The sequence below is a fragment of the Littorina saxatilis genome, linkage group LG2 (assembly GCF_037325665.1).
Source record: "Littorina saxatilis isolate snail1 linkage group LG2, US_GU_Lsax_2.0, whole genome shotgun sequence".
NCBI lineage: Eukaryota > Metazoa > Mollusca > Gastropoda > Littorinimorpha > Littorinidae > Littorina > Littorina saxatilis.
The window spans coordinates 75,740,072-75,747,546 of NC_090246.1; the positions used below are offsets into that span (position 1 = coordinate 75,740,072).

Sequence of the window (7,475 nt, forward strand, 5' to 3'; positions counted from 1 at the left end):
AGGTTATATCGCGACGGGGAAAGGGGGGGAGATGGGATAGAGCCACTTGTCAATTGTTTCTTGTTCACAAAAGCACTAATCAAAAATTTGCTCCAGGGGCTTGCAACGTAGTACAATATATTACCTTACTGGGAGAATGCAAGTTTCCAGTAAAAAGGACTTAACATTTCTTACATACTGCTTGACTAAAATCTTTACAAAAATTGACTATATTCTATACAAGAAACACTTAACAAGGGTAAAAGGAGAAACAGAATCCGTTAGTCGCCTCTTACCACATGCTGGGGAGCATCGGGTAAATTCTTTCTCGTCCCAACCAATATGGGACTCCCCCTAACCCGCGGGGGTAGCAAAAACAAACACAATTCTCAAGAATCAAGTAAGCAACATATATTTTGCAAACCATAATCTGTACTGAGGTTCAATGGGAACCACATTTTTAGAGCAAAAGTTTAAAACAACACAAGAAGACTTAAAAATGTTTTCCTACTGGACAGAGCAAATACACGTAACAATGCTGCGGGTCCATACAAAAGTCATGATCAATGGGAGTTATCCACAACCCAGACAATCTCATACAAAGGACAGCTGTCATGACATCTGTCAGTGCAGACGTCCACATATTTACACCAAAAAGAAACAAGGTAAACCAGAAAACAAGAAGAGCAAACGCTCGATCGAGTCACTTTCGCAGTTCTGAATATTATATGAGGCATCAGATGGACAGGAAGAAATTGCTATTCACAACACAATGAGTCACGTTCACATAAAATTTGAGCCCGGTCACTTTTATAGTTTCCGAGAAAAGCCCAACGTTAAGTTGTGTGTTGCCGAACAGAAAAGGCTAGTTATCTCCCTTGTTTTTCTGATAACGTTCGTAAAAGGCTACAGATGTAAATACTTTGATGTAAAGAATAATCCTACAAAGTTTCAATCACATCCGATGAACTTTGTCAAAGATATAAAATGTCTAATTTTTCCTTTGACGCTGACCTGTGACCTTGAGAAAGGTCAAAGGTCAACGAAACCATCGTTAAAGTGTAGAGGTCATTGGAGGTCACGACTAAACAAAATATGAGCCCGATCGCTTTGATAGTTTCCGAGAAAAGATATAAAATGTCTAATTTTTCCTTTGACGCTGACCTGTGACCTTGAAAAAGGTCAAAGGTTAACGAAACCATCGTTAAAGTGTAGAGGTCATTGGAGGTCACGACTAAACAAAATATGAGCCCGATCGCTTTGATAGTTTCCGAGAAAAGTCCAACGTTAAGGTGGTGTCTACGGACGGCCGGCCAGACGGCCGGCCGGACAGACTAACACTGACCGATTACATAGAGTCACTTTTTCTCAAGTGACTCAAAAATCATGAAACATAATCAAGTGATACTGTAATCCGAATCAATTTTCACTTCAAAATTTGTGTCATACCAAATGTTTAGAGCAAAAGTTTAAAACAACACAAGAGATTTGAAAAGGTTTTCCAACTGCATGGGTGGGAGCAAAAAATCTGTGCTTTACGAAAAAAAAAAGTGTATGACCGGGGGGCTTGTAACCACTTTGCTTGTCGACAAAAATATTTCTTTTAACTTCCCTCAAAGTATTAAACAATGGCGACTGCACGTGAGAGGGAACAATAAAGAGACCAAAAAGCAATGTACTCACGTTAAAATGACGAACACGGAACAAATAACAGGGACGTTTCGACCTAAGGGTCTTCTTCAGGCACAAAAACACAAAAGTACACACACAAAAAAGAAGAAGAAAGACGATAGAACAAATAAAGAGGAGAACAACTGACAAAAGAACTGCACTGCACAAACCAAAGTGCAGTTTTCCCTCAAAGTGACAGGAAACTGCGGGAAATGGAATTAATATTACAGTAGGAAATAACAGTTAAATTTAGTACATGTGCTTCATGTGTTCTTTTCATTTGCCACTTTATCTTTAATTTGGGTCCAGGATCTCCCTTCCAGTGTTTGGCTGCCTGCAATGCCCAACAAAATTTGTTTCTTTCCTGGAAGCTTTCCTCCCAAAATGGAAGCTTGAAAAAGCTTCCTCACGGCCTTCTCTTCTTCTCTCGAGAACTTGCTGTAGTTCCCTGAAACAGAAATTGACAGCTGTTCCTCAAAATGCCTTTGTTGTACATGCTAAAGACTACAAAAAATGAGCACCCAAAAAATCACACCTTCCATGGAGACAATAACGTACAAAATACAAAATAAAAAACAATACTGACAAAAATACATAATTCCCAGGCCTTCAAAGTGAGAGGAAAAGAAAAAAAACAGAATGATACAGCTAACGGGCGGGGATATAGCTCAGTTGGTAGCGCGCTGGATTTGTATTCAGTTGGCCGCTGTCAGCGTGAGTTCGATCCCAGGTTCGGCGGAAATTTATTTCACAGAGTCAACTTTGTGTGCAGACTCTCTTCGGTGTCCGAACCTCCCCCCGTGTACACTACATTGGGTGTGCACGTTAAAGATCCCACAATTGACAAAAGGGTCTTTCCTGGCAAAATTGCTTAGGCACAGTTAATAATTGTCTACCTATACCCGTGTGACTTGGAATAATAGGCCGTGAAAGGTAAATATGCGCCGAAATGGCTGCAATCTACTGGCCGTATAAAATTTCATCTCACACGGCATCACTGCAGAGCGCCTAGAACTGTACCCACGGAATATGCGCGATATAAGACTCATTGATTGATTGAACAGAGCTAACCATATCTAAAACATAGCTAAACGACTCCCAACATGAAAAAATGGTTATTTTGAGTCCCCGGCCCCCTTCAGTGAATCTGGATCACATTTTGTAAAACCGCAACAAACATTATTGAGTTTTTGGAGCGCTGTGGCAACTTTAAAACTTTTAATTTGACCCCTACCTTGTTTTAATGACTGCCAGATTACCTAACGACTTCTGAATCACACACACATTGAAAGCATTGACAAGGTTTTTGATGATGATTAAATGTTATAATTAGCTCATTAATATAAATTTGGAAGCAAGCAAAGCTCGCTGTCCACTATTTCTTGCTGGAGGGCATAGAAAGGTAAAACAAGAAGGGCAAAGCCCATACGACTCACATGCTTTACACATTTTTCCTACCAAAATACATGTGACCTTGACCCAAGGTCAAGGTCATCCAAGGTCATGCAACACAAAGCTGTTAATTCAAGACATAGGAAGTACAATGGTGCTTATTGGCTCTTTCTACCATGAGATATGGTCACTTTTAGTGGTTCACTACCTTATTTTGGTCACATTTCATAAGGGTCAAAGTGACCTTGACCTTGATCATATGTGACCAAATGTGTCTCATGAAGAAAGCATAACATGTGCCCCACATAATTTTTAAGTTTGAAACAGTTATCTTCCATAGTTCAGGGTCAAGGTCACTTCAAAATATGTATACAATCCAACTTTGAAGAGCTCCTGTGACCTTGACCTTGAAGCAAGGTAAACCAAACTGGTATCAAAAGATGGGGCTTACTTTGCCCTATATATCATATATAGGTGAGGTATTCAATCTCAAAAACTTCAGAGAAAATGGGAAAAATGTGAAAAATAGCTGTTTTTTAGGCAACATTTATGGCCCCTGCGACCTTGACCTTGAAGCAAGGTCAAGATGCTATGTATGTTTTTTGGGGCCTTGTCATCATACACCATCTTGCCAAATTTGGTACTGATAGACTGAATAGTGTCCAAGAAATATCCAACGTTAAAGTTTTCCGGACGGACGGACGTCCGGACGACTCGGGTGAGTACATAGACTCACTTTTGCTTCGCATGTGAGTAAAAAAAAAAACCACCATGTTGGTTGGATTTAAAAATTATTTTGTGGGGTGTGTATTAATACAAGGAAATGGAACGAATATGATAAAATAAAATAATCAACAAGAACAACCCAAAAATCAATGAGACCATGAATTGCATCAAAGACAGGTTAGAATTTGTGTAGTGTGACTCCTTTTTTATGGTGCATTACACTGAAGAGCACTGAAGAGCAACCGCCCTGATATTATACGTTATTTGCGTTTTTGACCAAAATATGACATTTTACACACATCTCGACAGTCATTGTTCACCTCGACTGCTAGCGCAGTCTCGGAGAACAATGACTGTCTTGATCTGTGTAAAATGTCATATTTTGGTCAAAAACGCAAATAACATTTATTTATCGATTGCATTCCTTTCAGGTACTGACTTTGTTGTTTTAACGATTGAACGAGCACACACACACTTGCAATCAAACACATAAGCTTCATATTTGGGCGTTTCAGGTTGGCCGAAACTTCAAAGGAACTACAAAACACACGTCATGTACTGACTTTGTTGTTGTTTTGACATTGAACAGCACACACACATGCAATCAAACACATGACGTGTGTTTTGTAGTTCCTTTGAAGTTTCGGTCAACCTGAAACGCCAAAATATGAAGTTTTGTATGCCTCTGACGTCACATGGCTCAAAGAAGGGAAATCCAATGTCCAATCGATACATAACCCTTTGTGGTGGACTGGGCATTAAGCAAACATACAAACAAAGAGACTGAAGAGCGCAAGTCTGCTGTATGTACACTGAGCACAAAAAGTTAAGTTCTGTGAAATTTGGAGAGCCTGCAGCTACCCAGCAAAAACACCATTAAAACCATTGATTTTTTGCTGTTTTTCAGTTTTGTGGTCGCTCTGTTTTACACACTAGATCAGCCTGACAGCGCGACAGATTTGAACGAAATTTGTATGAACCATTAGGTAAGACACCAAATAAACTTTCGAATGTAAAAAATGTAAAATATTCAGTTTAAGTCACTGTTTCAACGGTTGAAAGTGAATCAAGCCATCAAAAAACACAATTTTTGAGAGTAGATGTGGTCACGGACCAGTGACATCATACCCAGATATTGCTCAGATTCCAGAAACACATTTTTGAGCAGAAGAAAGACTGATTTTCAAATTCACGTATATTTCTGACCAAATAACTGCTGTTATCTGGGGTATACCATTGAAAAAAATATCCTTTACTTTTTTGTGCTCAGTGTATCAGTGCACGGCAATGAAAGTCACAAAGTTAAAAAGTGTGTGGAGTTGTACCTGCAATGTGTGGCCTCTCCGATGAGAGACCACATATCCCTTTTAAGGCACAGTAAGCCTCCCGCAAACCATCAAAGACACACAGTACAAACACCCTTTTGTTTGAACACTCACCGCTTGAGAATATCTGAGGTGCCTTACGTAAAGAGCCAGCAATTTTCAATGAATTTATTTTTGCATGGTTTATCTAACGCCATAGCCATCGTGGACCCCGGGGTGTGATCAACTTTCCTTTTTTTTCACAATCTAGTCGTCAGTTTCTGATTTCAATGCGACTCGCCTTATCTGCATCAGAACATTATCGTGTAACTCTGAATCTAAAATGCAACAACGACTGCGAGTCACACAAACTTAACGGTGGAGTTTGGCTTCAAAGAAGCAAGTTCAATGCAAAAAATGTGTCTGCTTCGGGAAACACTTCTTTGCGTGACAAGCTTCCGGACTCCCTTTTTGTCCATTTTTCAAAACTTCGAGTTGTACTGATCTTTTTTTGATGAAAAACAAATCTTTTAGGATTAATGAATGCTTGTGTTACAAGTCGTCAATTTATTATTTAGATTTTAGTACTAGCGCCAAAAAGCGTCTGATTTTGGTACTAGACAATCCTGCAGGCCATGCAAAAATAAAATCTTAAAAAAATGCTAGCTCTTTACGGAGGGTACTTAGGATGTTCGCAAGCGGTGAGTGTTTAAATGAAAGGGTGTTTGTACTGTGCGTAAAAAACCTGGCAATGTCTGTTCAGAAACTGATAGTTTACGTAAACCAGAGTGTGCTGACGCTTTCTGTTGTCCATTTGTCTATTATCCCTACCAAAATTACCCGTCAACATGACAGGCCACCTTCAATTTAAGGACACTTCTGGCAAGTCATTGCAGGTACCCCTGTACTATCTTTTGCAATCAGTATATAAGAAAACTAGCTATTGTAGTCTAAAAATCAGTACTGGCACAATGGTGCACAAGTGCTTTCCATGACCACTTGTGATCTGGTTTAGCTCCTTGCAGGACACATACCAATTAATTCCGTCTCTGCCATGGTTTCGGATGATCAAGAGGGCCTGCGAGCGTTGGGGCTCCGGAAGAGCCTGGGCCGCAGCAACATCTGCCTCCTCGCTGTGGCTTTTTATGAGGTGCCGGTTGAGGTGTTGAGCAAAGTACTTTTCGCAGAAGATACAAAAGTATCGCTTGCCCTCTGTCTGGATTTTGACTCCTGAAACCCATGATACTTGAATAATGAAGTTGGAAACTACATCACAAAAGAAAGGAAAAAGAGGGGTTAGTTTAAAGGTCCTTATAATAATAACAAAATATATTATATATATATACAAGTGCCGACCTTCAACAGGGTCAGGACAGCATCCCCCCAACTATTAGAGAACAATTCCAAAATTCTTTCACAGTAACAAAAACTATGTTCCTTGTTTATAAAAAATAATGACACACCTTTTATTCGCAGTTATAGCAACAACAAAGAAAACTGCCTGAAATGGAAGAGGGGGAAGACCAAATTGAATCAAATCTTATTTTACAAGGTTTGTGGCATAAGCATTACAGAAATTCTTTCTTTTTCATACTACTCTAATCATATATACACACGGACATACAAATAGAACAGAGAGAGAAAGATAATGGTTTATATTACTAAGGCCACAGACCCATATACAAACCAATGGGGGTGAGAGAGAGAGAGAGAGAAAGAGAGAGAGATTGAGAGAGAGAGAGAAAGACAGAGAGAAAGAGACGGACAGTGAGAGAGAGAGAGAGAGAGAAAGATAGATGGGTTCTTTTTCCCAACTATTGGTTTTTTTGGGGGGTACTCCTTTTTTTATGTCAGGTCGATTTGGGGGGTACCCTTGCTTGAGCATCGTCATGTGACCACTGTGAAAGAAATTTTTGATCAGGAAAAAAGTACCACAGAGTCAAGTGGGGTGCCTTTACTGGCCTAATAGGATTGAATGAAATGAAATGGGGATGAATGCCTTAAACATATTGCAGTAGAAGTTTAGGCAACTCTCATTCATCCCATAAACATTCTCAGTCACTGAAGACATGCGTGCATACCTTTGCTTGTATTTTCCTCCGGTGATGTCGGGCTTTTGGTACCTGCATACAGAATGAAAGTAAATTAAAACTTGTGCATGCTTAGTTTGAAATTGAACAGATCATGAACCAGGTACCAAAAATATATACCGGCACGGTTGGCCTAGTGGTAAGGTGTCCGCCCCGTGATTGGGAGGTCGTGGGTTCGAACCCCAGCCGGGTCATACCTAAGACTTTAAAATTGGCAATCTAGTGGCTGCTCCGCCTGGCGTCTGGCATTATGGGGTTAGTGCTAGGACTGGTTGGTCCGGTGTCAGAATAATGAGACTGAGTGAGACATGAA

General features: G+C 40.0%; 1 long non-coding RNA gene across 1 annotated transcript; it reads right to left on the bottom strand.

The window, feature by feature from the left end:
* Nucleotides 1-375: 375 nt before the first annotated feature.
* LOC138959731 (uncharacterized) lies at nt 376-7,404 on the bottom strand. The gene is made up of 3 exons (XR_011453790.1): nt 7,154-7,404; nt 6,107-6,302; nt 376-2,098 (listed from the first exon to the last, which is right to left on the bottom strand). It is a non-coding gene; the product is annotated as an uncharacterized lncRNA (long non-coding RNA).
* Between the last annotated feature and the right edge of the window lie 71 nt (nt 7,405-7,475).